Here is a 14,311-nt window from a genome sequence, read left to right on the forward strand (position 1 = left end):
GGTTGGGCCAGATGGCCTTTAGGGGTCCCATCCAACTCAAAAGATTCCATGATTCTATGATCCTGTTATGGATCCTGACCAAACAGCCTTATGCTACAGAAGTTGCTCCCAGTGTGGTCAGTTCAGTTCCCAACTGGACGCTCCCACAATGCAGATGGACCTTGGAGCTGAGCATTGATTCAATTCGATTTCACGTTAAGAATTAAAATGTGATTCACATTAAAAAGAAGCTGGTTGCTCTTCCCTCTCCTCTCCTCTACTCTCCATCTTTATTACTTCGTCAAAGTACTTCCAGGTATAATACTTATGTTTTATAGGCCTGAAGCACGAGATTATTCAATTTGCTTTATAGTTTGATAAATCCACTTGGATGTGGTAATTGAACTGCACAGCCTGGGGAGGAGGGAATTTTTGTAGCAGCTTCAGCCACTGCTTCCAACCACTGCTGTCTGGTGGGATGGGCAGGAGGCTGCTGGGCTCTGAGCTTTATATTTATTAAGAGATAATAACCACCAGAGAGGTGCTGGGTGCCTGTCCCTGGAGACAGCCAAGGTCAGGCTGGACGGGCTCTGAGCACCTGACGGAGCTGTAGGTGTCCCTGTTCATTGCAGGGGTTGGACCAGGTGGCCTTTAAGGGTCCCTTTTGACCCAGTAATTCTATGATTCTATTATATAATACAGTGCCTGTGACAGCAGGAACTTGGTACAGGGACCCAAGAAGCTGTTCCCAGGCTTTTGTTACGGATGTACTTGATGTCCAGCTCTTCATCTGAAGTTTGCTAATTGATCTAATTTCTGGCATTAGATGAATCTGCCTCGGCAGACCAGGTGTCTTCCAGCCTGACTCTCAGAGGGCCAGCATCCCTCGGAAGCATATGGTGTGAAAGCTGAAGTCAGCTCCTCTATTTGAAGAAGAGCTCATCTGCTGGTAAATCTCTCATAAGGTACTGTCCTTACAACACAGCAATGCTCAGGGCTCCCATTAATGTAGTTGAAACACAAATGCAGAGACTTTGCGTATGTCTAGATCTCATCTCTCAGGGCACCTTGGCTAGAGGTGCATTGGATTGGACTCTTTAACCCAAATGCTGTTAGATATTTCCTCTTGCTGCTCAACAAAAAAATTCATTGTTCCTCCAAAAGAGATATTGATCCTACATGAAACCATAGACCTGGAAAACCTTGGGAATGTTGGGAATTGTTTTGCTGCTCCCACCATTGTGTTCCACGGCAGCCAGAGGAGGGGTGAGACTGTCAGCTCATTGCTCCTGCTGGAGGAGATGCCCTTCTTTTCCTGTTTAAGACATCATCCCCTAGGGCTATTAATACAGCATTTCCCAGAAGGGCTACATTTAAAGCAAATGGAAGCATATTATATTTTTGGCTCCAGTAGGTAGAACTGTATAACACTGCACTCATTTTTGCTTTTTCTCTCCCTCTCTGCACAGAGTGTATATCATAGGCTGTCATTGTATTTAAATAATAAAGCAGAACCAGGATTATTTTGTACACTTTTTTCTCCTCTCTGATCTCCCCATTGAAAAATGCATGGAAAGCAACAGATGTTTCGACTTTGTAGCTTGAACCTTCTCAGCTGTTTGAAGATTTGATGTAAAGTTCTTTGAACATCAGTTTCAGAGGAGACTCTCTTAGTAACAGTTGCCATGCAAAATTCATAATTAATGAAGATTTCAGGGTTATGGTGGGTTTTAAAAATGTTATTTCATTATTATTATTATTTTGTGCAATTCTTAACGAGCTTGGAGATGCAGCCTTGTCCAACTGGAAGGAGCAGCCCGCAGCATCCTGGTGCAATGGCATTGCCTTCTCCAGGCTGCTGGGCTCAGGGGTGGCCAGTAGGGCTGTCTGCTTGGCTGGGGGGGACTGGGGGCTGATATAGGCAGGGCGCCCCATAATTAGCGACTGGGGTTCAGGCAGTTACCTGCTACCCGCTGTATGAAAGCAAGGCTCTGGGCTGACTCAGTGGGCTGGGTTACCCTCTAGTGGCTGCAGCTAACATCAGAGAAGGGAAGCGTTTGCCTTGCAGATGTGCTTGCCGTGTGCTGGATGCTCCTTCCCCGGGTGCTGGCTGCAGGAAGCTGCAGGGGAGCAGACAGCAGTGCTGTAGGAAAACTGAGGCTCAGTGCCCCCAGGAACCACTGCTGCTGCTGTAGAGAGATGCAAACACCCGGGCGAGCTGTGGTGCACGATTCCTGCCCTGGGAGGGATTCTTTCAGGAGCGCTTGCACTGGGACAGGATGGCCAGTCGCACTCCGATGGGACCACATCAGTGCAACCCTTCTGAGTCACCTTTTGGGGTGTCAAACACAGATGGCTGCATCACCATGAGCAAAACGTGGGGCTCAAGCTGCTCTCGTCTTTCTCCGGGACTCACTTGGCTTTCCCACATTGACACTCCAGGTGTCTCTGCCATTCAGTGACCCCTTCTCTGTCTTGTTAAGGGACAGGGCAGGACCTTTGCTGGGCTGGCGGTAGCTGTAGCAACCAGCTCAGTGATAGCAGGAATGCCCCTGCCTGTGCTAGCTCAGATTTTGAGTAGACTCTTCCATTGGGTCCACCCAGTGCTCCAAGGGACATTTGGGCTTATGACCAAATGGCAGTCCCCTGGTTTCAAGGTAGCACATCGGTGGCCTTGTGGTGTACTTCACATCAAGCTATCTGGAACGCAGGCCTGTGCATGCAGCAATAGCTGCACTGGCAACACTCTGACCATCCCCAGCGTCCCCTGGGAGAGGCAGAGGCTCAGCAATGTCAGTGATGACCGGTGACACTCGGCTGCCACCAGCAAGCCACCACTGGCTGCCGTGGCGGAGGCATCAAGTCATGCATTTAATTGGTGCCTATTGGATTTTTTTCCTGCAGCTACTGTTTGTGCTACTTCTTGTGACATCCGCAAGGAGCAGTGATTTGGGTTGGTTTGTGTGTCTGACTCAGAGGGTTTCTCCACGCTGGCATCCGACCCCTTCCCCCCATCCTGACGGCTGTTTTTCTGTGTCACTGGACTGGAGTAAGAGGAGGCTTTTGGGTTGTGGGGTCAAGGGTTGGGCAGGGGAAGGAGAGCACAGCCGAGTCAGCTGTCAGGACAGCTTGAGGGACATGCCACTCTTGTTGCTGCTCATGCCCCTGGACACTGTGGCCAAGCTGTCCTCCAGTGCATGAGCTGCAGCTGGGCCTCCGTCATGTCACTGCTATGTCACTGTGTGTCCCAGCTGCTGGATGAGCTTCGGTGGCCACAGAGACAGGTAGGGCAGCACTGGCTTGGGGTGGCACTTGTCCACGTGTGGCTGTGCTGGATTTTCTGCCTGTTGCTGAATGGAGCAAAATCTTGGAGGCCCTGGGCATGGGTAGATCAGCTGGGACTTAGCAGAGCAGAGGGGAAATGTCTCTGCTGGTGTTTCTAGGAGAGGCTTGGACTGGAGAGGCTGGGGTTGGTTCCTGGCCGAGTCACTGTGCCTTCTAGCCCACTCATCAGGGCTCTGGGCACCATGCTCACCCTGCTGTCCTTCAGGGAACGCTGTGCAATAGGAGGTGACAGCACGCAGAGCTGTCAGGCTCAGCCTGTCATCCTCAGCCAATGCAGTGGAGGCCTCCGGGACTCCTGCCCTCCCCTTCTGACCCCTCTGCTGGGCTGTGCGCATGTGAGGGGCTCATGGGGACCATTGTCCTGCTTCATCCCAGGCTTTACCTCACTGTGCAAATATTTCTGCCCTTTTTGTCCACCTAGGAACAAAGGGCACCTCCTCCCCTTCCTCTCACCTTTCCTTGGATTTGTCCTTACTGTGGGGTGGGATGGGGTGGGATGAGATGTGGGGAAGAACAAGGGGGCTTCCTGCAGGAGTTCTTCTCCTGCTCAGGCAATTTTGGGGCGTGCCAAGGGCAGCTTGAGTGAAGATGCACTGATCTGGGGATAGCAGAGTGTATCCATGTTCAGCCAGATTCTCTGGGCCAAAGAATGTGCTCTGTTGCACTTCACACATGGAACCTTTTCATTGACTTTTGTTTGTAGATGCCTCTTGAGTACCAATCCTCTACCCCTTAACACTTTCTGCTCAGCCTCCTTCCATGGGCACGCCAAGCTCCGTTTGTTTCCAGTCCTTTTGCAGCCCAGCGCTGTGCAGCCCTCGCTGACCCTGTCTCCTGTAACCCGTCGTGGCAGACACAGCCTTGCAGCCCTGATGGGCTCCATGCTCGGCAGAGGGGAATGGCTCCGGACTCTAATCCAAGCCGACAGATTGAGGTCAAACGCGCCTTTGGTGCAAGGAGCGGAGAAGGGCAGGAGAAAGGGGGGGGGGGAAGGGGTGTGTGGAGTGGGCAAGAGAGAGGTAAAGGACCTATGGGGACCCACTGATCTCACCAAAATGATGCCCTGGTGTTGGGTTACCTGGGTGTGTCAGGCAGTGGCTCTTCCCCATAGCACATATGTAAGGAGATGGCAGGAGGGAAGGTGGGTGTCCTGTCCCAGGAGGTATTCAAGGCCAGGTTGCATAGGGCCCTGGGCAGCCTGATCTGGTGGTTGGCAGCCCTGCCCACATCAGGGGGTTGGGACTAGATGATCCTAAAGGTCCTCTCCAACCTAAGCCATTCTATGTTTCCATAAGGTGAGCTCTTTGCTCCCTGTGAGTCCTCGAGCATGCTAGTACCTTCTCATTTTGCTTAGGATGGAGATGACTCAGTTTTCTTTCATTCAAGGTGGGCTGACATTATTAAGAAAGCCTTGAGAGGCTCCGAAAGCATCTGCTCCTAGCTGGTACTTCTTGGACACAGCTAAACTGTTCTATAAAGCACAGATGCCTCAAGTCTTTTACTGCTTGAGGGGCACAGAGCTGTTTGTAGCTCCCCCAGCTGCCCAGGACCCTGTTCCTCGTATCCAGAGGTGATGTATTCATGGGTTGACAAGCTGAGGGAGAGGGGCTGGGAGCTGCACTGAGGGTTGGGCTGCTCTGATGCAAATCCTGTTAGCGGTGAAGAGGGATGAGAGGGAGAGAAATGTGGAAAGAGAATCAGCTCCAGACAGAATATATGTATTTTTTGCCTGCTCCCCGGGAGACTTTAGAGAGTCTCAGAGCAGCATTTCACATAGTTGCTCAAGTGGAACTGCTCTGAATAAATAGTTGCGCTTCAGCAGTGGAGATTTAAAACCCGAGTCTTGGCAATTTCTGGCTGCTGAAAATCCCTTGGTATTTTTCAGAGTACTGGGTGTGTTAACCCTGGTACCATGGACAAATTCCCAGCTGGGAACCACCTTATAAAATCCCTTTCATACTCCTAGCAGGCTTCATCTTAAAAATATTTCCTCCTCTTCTTTATTTATTTCTTTATGTTTTCCCTGTCGTTTGCCCAGCTGCCTCACTGCTCTAGTGAGGCATCACTTTGAGCTTAGACATGTTTCTAGCTACTTTATATATTTTTAGCACTGGTGTCTTTCTTCCACTTTCATTTTTTTTTTCCCTTGTTTATAGTCAGGATGCAGAGTAATCGTACCTCCTTTGGGCAAGTAAACAAAAAGTCTGCATGTCCCCACTCCTCCCATCCTTAGAGTGGATAATGTGTTGTTGGTGTCCCCTTCCCTCCTGGTCCTCTGCTTCTGCTCCACAAGATCCCAGTCTGGCTCTACATTGCCTGGGCTAAACCTCATTCGCTTTACCATAACAAATCACTTCCCATCATTCCCATTTTCAGGCTGGACTGGGCTCTGAGCACACGATGGAGCTGGAGGTGTCCCTGTTCACTGCAGGGTAATTGGACCAGATGGCCTTTAAAGGCCCCTTCCAACTCAGACGATTCTGTGATCATGCCACTGCATTACATAGTTCACTACAATGCAGTTTTTCCTTTATCTATGAGATTGGTTATTAACAGAAAAATAGGAAAAAAATGAAAATATCCCCAAACAGGATAGTATGGCATCCCGCAGCCCTCCTCTTGTCTTCCCTTCTTCCCTTCCACACTGAGTTGTCAGATGCTCAGATTGCTTTTTCATTCTTCTTACTTACAGGCTGCACTTTGTGTTCTCCACCTCCTCACTGACGGATCTATCAAAGCCCTCACTCTAGTCCTGTCATGGCATGGGCTGGTTCCTGCAGGACTTTGGGCTGGGAGCTGCCTAGGGGCCCATCACTTGATCACAGGAAGATCTTGGATCCTCACTTCCCTCTCAGCTATGGTAAGTACATTTTCTTTAGATACTGGAAAAAAATTATTTACTTGGAGGGTGCTGAGACACTGACACAGTAGCCCAGAGAAGTTGTGGATGCCCCATTCCTGGGGATGCTCAAGGCCAGGATGGATGGGGCCCTGGGCAGCATGATCTAGGGGTTGGTAACCAGCCCGCAGCAGGGGAGTTGGAAGTAGAAGATCTGCAAGGTTCTCTCCAAGCTAAGCCATTCTACGACTTTCCCTACTGGTTACCCAGCTTAGTTCATATGCTTACAATTGTTGACTCTGTCCAGAGCTGCCGAAAAGAATTCATTTAGTCTTGGGGCCTCACCTAGATTTTCTGTGAACTCTCTTCCCCTGTCCTGCTCACAGCATTGCCTGTTCTGTCTTTATTATCTTTGTGTTTGTATGGCCAGAGAACCTTTCACTATTTGTTTTAATATCCTTCCTAAGGTCTAATTCAGTTTGACTTTTGGCATTTCTCACTCCATCTCACTACTTCACAGCCCCTAAAAAACTGCTTTCTCTGCTGCTTAATCATTTCCCTTTTTATGCTCTCTCCTTATTCCTTCTGTCCCTATTACAAGATTCATTTCAGCAAAGTAGGAGCTGTTCAGGATCTGCTCCATGAGTATTTTTTCCACACTTCAGATGCATTCTCTAGGGAGTTTTGCATTTGGTTTGAAGACATTTGAACTTCTATTTTATATCCAAGACATGGGTTTGCCCTTTTGAAACCAGGAACCTTTAGGCAGCACTCTACCGCCGTTTATCTGTCTGTTCTGTTTAAAATAAGTCAAATATGGCATAAGTTTTAAATAAGTCACCCTGTCCATCATTATTTTACAGTTACAGCTCTTCCGCAGCACTCTTATCACTTAGCAATGTTGAGTATAAACCAATATCATTTTTGATGCTGTATCTACTGCTGCCATTCCATTTTTGACAGTTGCAGCTAGGGTGTCTGGACCTTGCTGTTGCAGGAGTTTTTTTTTTTTTTTTGGTCTTCATTTGGCAAGTTAGTCTCCCAGAGTAAGTATTTTTCTGATAGTTTCTCCACGTCCATTCAAACTTGTCTAGCACTAGTCAAACTGGGCAACATGGGGCCTGGGTCAGGTCTTTTCCCATGTGACATATCCAACCCAGGTTCTCCTCTGTAGCTCCTCTCCCTGTAGCTTGCAGCACAAAATCCTAATCCTCTTCCTCTTCCCTTCTCCAGCCTTTTTGTGGCTCAGGATGAGCCCGCCCCAGCTGGCTCTGCCTCTTGGGTGTGATCCTCTGATTGCCCAAGCCCGGAGCCAGCATCTCCTGCTGTGCGTACTGCTCCCACTTGCCCTTGGCAGCTGTGCAGAAACAAGCTTTCCTCTGAGCCTTTTCCATAATTACCTTTTTCCCCCCCCTTCTTCTCTGTAGCATATTGTCAGTGTCTTCTGGTCTTTGAGTCTCCTGGGACCCTTAGGAGAAAACACGAGCTGATTTCTTCTGGAGAGGGAATGAGCAGCCTCCAAGTTGCCAGCCTGGGTGGATTATCTTGTCCTCTTGGTTTTAATAAGCTGCACAAGATTAAAGACTGACTGTGGATTAGGTTTTTTTTTTTTTCCCCCCTCTGTGTTTAACTTGGCACATAACTGGAGTAAGAACAAAGGATTCTGGGTCCTTGTGTACCATACTGCCACTGGTAGGAAGCGTATTAAGGCATCTGGCTGGTAGATAGAATAATAGAATGATTCAGGTTGGAAGAGACCACTAGGATCATCCAGTCCAACCATCAACCCATCCCCACCATGCCCACTAGAGACCAAGGGGTTTGTGGTTTGGTGGGCTTACCTGCCATTAAACCTTTTTTGCAGTGTTTAACTGTTTGTGTGGGTTTGCATGTATTGTGTCTGTTTTTTCTCCCTTCCTTTCCACTTCATCTTCACTTTCTCCCTCACCACAAACCTGATTTTAAAAGTACATGCACTTATTAATTTATGAGCTGTGGTCAGTGCTGTGGGAAGAGAGACCTGGAGGGAAAGGGGTTGGGGCACGCATTGGGGCCATAATGAGATCAGGGACAGAGGAGGCTCTGTGTTTGGACTCCATTACCACTTTCATTTGGACACTTGATCCTCAAGTGAATGAATACAGCACATGACAGTGTCAGCTCTCTAGCAGCTTAATATTTCTGCGGATGATTGATAGCAGTGTGTACAGGACCTTCAGACATGAGGATGGGCAAGCATAGACCACAAATACCGTGTGCTTGCAGCTGACAGTAGTGCCTAGGCAAGCAAACAGAAGGAGGGCACGTCCCCTGCTGCTCTCTTCCACTTCCCAGAGCTGCAGTGCCCACGGCCTGGCTCTGGCAGTTGGCTGCTCAGCTCCATGAGGTGCAAAGAAGGGTCTGTTTCTGTTTCTTTCAGACATTACAGCAACATATCTGCTTGTGCTCTTGCATGAAACAACTCCCAGCTCTCCTCGATAATGATGAAAAATGAGAGGGTGTCCCTAGGAAGAGCATGGGCTTGGAGTTAGAGGAGCATCGTGGGCACTTGAGGTACCTCGCACAGCAGGAGCGGGATGGCAATCCCACTGTGATGTGGTAGGTGGTGAGGCCAGAGCTCTGTGAGTGTGGTTCTGGGACATGGTGCCCTGTTCCCCTTGTTTCACAGTTTTCAGATTCACAATCTAAATCACCACATGGAGCTGGAAGGCTGAGGGAGATGGGATCAGGCCCTCCTAAACACACGGTCATCATTGCCTCAGGTCTGCAAGGCTGATCCACGCTGATACACTGTTAATACACTGCAGCACCAGAGCCTCCTGCCTCCCTCCTCCTCCCCTCAGCCAACTGCACTGACTATTCAAATGCTATTAAGAGCATATAGATCCATGTCAGGGAAGGATGGGGAATCAGGAAGCAGTCAGTGTGAGACGAGTCCTAATGATGGATCCTGTGAAGGATAGAGCAGAGCTGTCCCTATACAGCCGATGTGGCTTCAGCCTGCTGCTGTGACCGGGCAGGGGAAGCACATCCCCTCTGCTCCCAGCTGGAGGGCACAGTGCTGGAAGGTACAGGTACTGCTCCCTGCCTACATAGAATCATTAGCGTTGGAAAAGTCTATCAAGTTCATCAAGTCCAACTGCCAACCCATCACCACCATGCCGACTAAACCATGTCCCTCTGCGCCTTGCTGGTTGCATCTGCCTCAGGTAAAAAGCAAAATCTGAGAAAAACGATAGAAGGTGAAAGTATTATCCTGACTGTATGTACTGTTTGCTTCTGATGGCGTTTTTTCTGGAACCTTGCAGACAAGATCAATTTTCTTGTTTAACCCTCCATCCCAACTCCCATCAGAGAAAACAAGTTTTGCTCCTTGCAAGCCCTGGATTCCAGCATCCTCTGAATATGCAGTGTGTGAATATGTAGGTGCTTGTGCTGCGGTGGTGGTGATGGCTCATCCAAGGGCTGATCTTGCCAGGCTGTTGCTGTAAAGCTGTCCAGGAGCATGGCAGTGCTGGACAAATGAGGCTTGTGGTTGCGTAGCTTCTTGAGAGAGCTTAGTGGCTTCAAGTAGAAAAAGCACAATTAGTGCTGAGGCATCTGGAATGTGTTAGGACTCCTTTGACATACAGGGAGTCTTATGGGTTTTTCCAAAGTGATGTAAAAACAAAAAGACTGGTCATCATCTGGCCTTTCTGATCTCAATGTGCATCTCATTAATGAAGGGGAAAAAAGTTGCAGGGAATTCGTGAGTTGGCTCAGTCATGTGTGGGAAAAGATAGAAACGTAGGGGGGAAGGACAACTTTGAATGTAACCTCCATATGCCCATTTAGGATTTAATAAGAGAGTTACCACATCGCAGTAAGTGACAGCTGGTTATTAGAAGCAGACACTAAAGCTGCGGATGATCTGAAGGCAACGCTGATGCTTAGCTATTCATACACCAGTACATCTGCCTTTAATAAAGACTTTTAATTTTGTTAACATGCATTAACTAGCTTATTAAATCCAAATAAAATGGGTATCTTACTCTTAATGCAACCACACAAAAAGGACCCAACCCCAAACCCTGCCTCTCCAGCTCTAGCCCATGATTTCCTGGGTAAAACATGTGACCATGGGTAGGTTTAATCCAGCATGTCATTCTGGCAGATTCACTGCAACTTTATTTCCTCTCTCCACCCATTCTACCCTTTCTTTGACTTGTGCATTTCCTTGCTTAGCCCGCTCTGGAGCTGTATGTAGACAGTATGCAGCACGGGCAGGAATTTCAGCCCAAATCATAGAATAATTAAGGTTGGAAAAGACCACTATGGTCATTCAGTCCGACCATTCTCCCAACCCCATCATGCTCACTAACCATGTCCCTTGATGCCACATCTCCATGGTTCTTGAACACCTCCAGGGATGATGGCTCCACCACCTCCCTGGGCAGCCTGTTCCAATGCCTCTTGACTCTTTAGGAGAATAAACTTTTCCTAATATCTAACATGAGTTGGATATTATTATCCAATTCAAAGTCGTTCAATCTGAAAAACAGGAAGCAAGTATCATTTCTACTGCCTCTCTCAGCGGAGGTGGCACTTCTGTCCTCTCTAGATGAATGAGGGATCTGCATCAGCTCTTCAGGCTGAAACATCCTGGGGCTGGGAGGGAGAAAAGGGCCGGGCTCAGTGGTGCACGCTCCATCTGTTGTGCTTTCTGCTTTTAAGAATGACGGATCTTGATGCTTTTAGCGTGGTGGGAGTGTCCGTGAGCCTGCTGTGCAGGATGAGCACTGCCAGCATGCTGCTGCTGCTCTCCACATTTGCAGACAAATTTGCTTGGATCAGGCTCACCTTCTGCTTTTCTACGCCAATCTTTGTGTTTGAGCCAAGGTGCCTGTGCAACATGGCAGAGGCAGTGCTCTGGGATGGCTGCTGGTGGGCACCGTACAGGCAGTGTGTTGGCTTCTCTGGCATTGGGCTCTTGGGTTGCCCAAACCACCCACTCGTACCTCTGCAGCCTGGAGGGGTTCAGCCAGCAGCTCCCTGCCTATGGGGCAGGTTGTATGGGCTTGAGGTCAGGGTGCTGCCTTGTGATCATGCATACATTTAAGTCTGCCTACTCTATTTTGACAAGCCAATTACTTTACGTATTGAAATGCCTCCCAATTAACAAAATCTTAATGGGTAAAAAGAAGGGGATGCTGACCTCAGCTCTCCTTTGTCCCCATCCTGAGACCATACCCTGCAGATGATGCCATGCTCTTGCCTTGCTCCATCCCTGGTCCTGGTGAGAGCTGCTAATGTGACAGCACATGCAGGCAGAGCAGGTGCTGCTGAGGTGAGCACGCTCAGGGCGGCTGGCCTCATTGGTCCCTACTTCCGTCTAGCCAGCAGAGCGGAGAAATTGCCTGTTACCTCAGGTCGATTTTTCATGCACTCCTAAATTGCTTTGTATTGACACGCTGTCAGAAATGGATTGTCACATTCACCCAGTCTGAGCTGGGCTGGGGTTTGCAAGCATGTGCTGTCAGGCTGATATCTTTGCAGGTTGAGGTTGAGGTGGGGGAGTGGTGGGGTGCCTGGGATCTTTCTCTCTCCTTGATCCCTTTCTGTGTTTGTAGAGCTGTTTCGCAGCACTTTCTAGAAGTCAGTGAAGGAGAAGGCTCACTGTATCCTCATCTCTTTGGACATTTCTTCTTTCTAATGGTTAGGTCATACAAATGACCTGAAAGACTGTTAGCTCCTCACCATGGCTCTGTGGCCTTGTAGTCTGATTCTGCTCAGCCTCTGCCATTTGAGCTTTTTACTTTGTGAGGAATAAGTAAAAATTATCAAATCCTTGGATTGCAGAGAGGGACTAAGAAGTAGGACTTCCACCACAGGCACTCAGGCACTCACCTGGGAGTAGAGGAGATGTGGGTTCCTGTTCAAGCTTCAGTGAATACCTATCTCAATTAAGCTATGAAGTATCTAGAGATAGACCCTGCCTGTTTCTTCAGCCCAAATAATATTTACTCATTTCATGTGTGGTGGAAGAGACTGAAATTCAAGACATGATCATCCTTGACTAATCTCAAACTTCTGTGCAGTGTTTGAGGTCTTTTTTTCCATTTCCTTCATTCTCCAGAACTGGGAGGAACCTCCTCCTTCACCCACTGCCCTTTCTTAATCACCTCTTCTGAACTCCTGCTTAAATGTATTCCCCTCTGTCTTCACATGAGCACAGTTTTGGTTGCTCCCATAGTACTTCCTATTTCATTCAGCTTTGCCTTTCTTGCCACTCAGGATTGCAGGTGTTATGCAGGAAAACATCTGGGTCATGACAGGAGGACTGCCCCAGGTCATTCCTGCAGTGACCCATTCCTGCACCTCATGAACACGGTGTGGGAAATCCCAGTGCTGTGGCCATTTGGCTGCTCTTGGCTGAGGGCTGCAGATATCCAAGCCAACTCAAGAAGTGGCATTTAGCCAGGCACACACTTTTTCTGGTAGCTTTGTCCCTAAGGCCCACTTGACATTAATTGCTGTGCTGCTGATGTGGCAGTGATTCTCAGTCCCTGCTGCCTGCAGCTACTCGGAGAACAAGGCGGATAAGAGTCGTCGGGTGTCAGACCAGCTTCCTCCCTGCCTGACTCTGTCTGAACATCTTTGTCCTTTTCAGTGCCTGACACCACTGCTGTATCACAGATGAAAAGCATCCTTGCTGTATGGCATAGCCCCTGCCATTTCCTCACTTGATTTGTCTTTCTCCTCTCATTTTTCGCTGCTCAGCCTTTTCTTCTCCTCCCCCTTCACTCCGATCCATCAGACTTCTCCTAAGCCCTGAAGTGTTGTGACTGGGGCTGACTGACAGCGCTTCATGCCTGACATACATCTCTGGGATGCAGCCCAGGATGTGTATTTGAGAGCAAAGTTGGATTATAAAGTGCTGTGTGGGAGTCTCTGAAAAGGGAGTCAAAACATCATCAAGCTTCTTCTTCCTGAAAGGAATGGAAATATCACGTGGAGACTGCTGATGCCAGGGGTGGCTTGCGTTGTACAAATGCTGGACAGGGTCATCCTGTCCTGCAGGTACTGAAACTTGTCCTCATCCTCTTTGAGTGCTGCAACAAAGGTTGAAAAGAGCTAAAGAGAACAAACCTCCCTTGTCTGTGTTTGTGGTAGTGCTTACAAGCTCAAGTTGGGTCTAGGTGGGCCCAAGCTCCAGTTGGGTCTCTGTAGACAAGAAGTGATGGCCTCAAGTTGCACCAGAGGCAGTTCAGGTTGGATACTACGAAACATTTTTTCTCAGAAAGGGAACAGGCTGCCCAGGGAGGTGGTGGAGTCACTGCCTCTGGAGGTGTTCAAGAAACATAGAGATGTGGCACTGAGGGATGTGGTCAGTGGGCATGGTGGGGATGCATTGATGGTTGGAATCGGTGATCTTAGTGGTCTTTTCCAGACTTAGTGATTCTATGATTCTATATGGACAGCATGGAGCAAGTAGTGGAGTGAGTTTCTGCTGTGTGTGCTCTGAGTACAAGACACAGCACCACATGGTGTATCATCTTCCAGTGATTTGGCAGGGTAAGGTGAGAACATTGTAGCTGCACTCAGAGAGTTGATTCATGAGATTTCCTTCCATCCATTCTTCATCACTGGACTTTCTGGGAAGCTATTTCCCAGCTCTGCTTCCTCCCTCCCCAAAGCTGGAGTGGGTAGAGACATGCTGGCTAAGCTCTGGCTGGAGCAGCAGCTCTGAACTGCTGAGCTCAGCCAATGCATTCATCTTCTTTCAGCCGTGCCCAGGCTCTCAGGTTATTTTTGGTGAGTGTGAGAGCATTTTCAGAAGAATGGCCCCTGATGATTCTGCAGAGAGCTGTGGCTCCGCTGGGAACAAGGGTGGAGTGGTCTGGCATGGAAGATCTGATCTGGGTGAAGCAGAAACAGCTGTTGTCCTCTCTCTCAGCCCACCTGCAGCCTCGAGACCGCTCACCCAAGCTCAGCGATCATCTCCCAGGGCCTGGAGCCAGTCTGCTCTGCTCTCTCCCAGCCAATGTGTGCTTTAGACAAGCTGGTTGAGTTGGAAGGTCTAATCTATACTTGGAGGCTTGTAATTGTGAAGGCCGTGCTCAGCACTATCATGTCACTCTGCACTGCTTGCTACCTCTCTGGTTTTCC

At 48.9% G+C, this 14,311-nt stretch overlaps 1 long non-coding RNA gene across 2 annotated transcripts in view; it reads left to right on the forward strand.

The window, feature by feature from the left end:
- LOC110405082 overlaps positions 756–14,311 on the forward strand; it is a 33,443-nt gene continuing 19,887 nt past the window's right edge. The window contains exons 1-3 of one of the 2 annotated variants that reach the window (XR_002442673.1): positions 756–944; positions 6,017–6,184; positions 8,583–8,776. This is a non-coding gene — a long non-coding RNA (uncharacterized LOC110405082). Of the gene's footprint in view, positions 945–6,016; positions 6,185–8,582; positions 8,777–14,311 lie in introns of those variants that run through there. The other variant, XR_002442672.1, reaches the window with a different exon arrangement.

This window comes from Numida meleagris, chromosome 11 (assembly GCF_002078875.1).
Source record: "Numida meleagris isolate 19003 breed g44 Domestic line chromosome 11, NumMel1.0, whole genome shotgun sequence".
NCBI classification, from domain to species: domain Eukaryota; kingdom Metazoa; phylum Chordata; class Aves; order Galliformes; family Numididae; genus Numida; species Numida meleagris.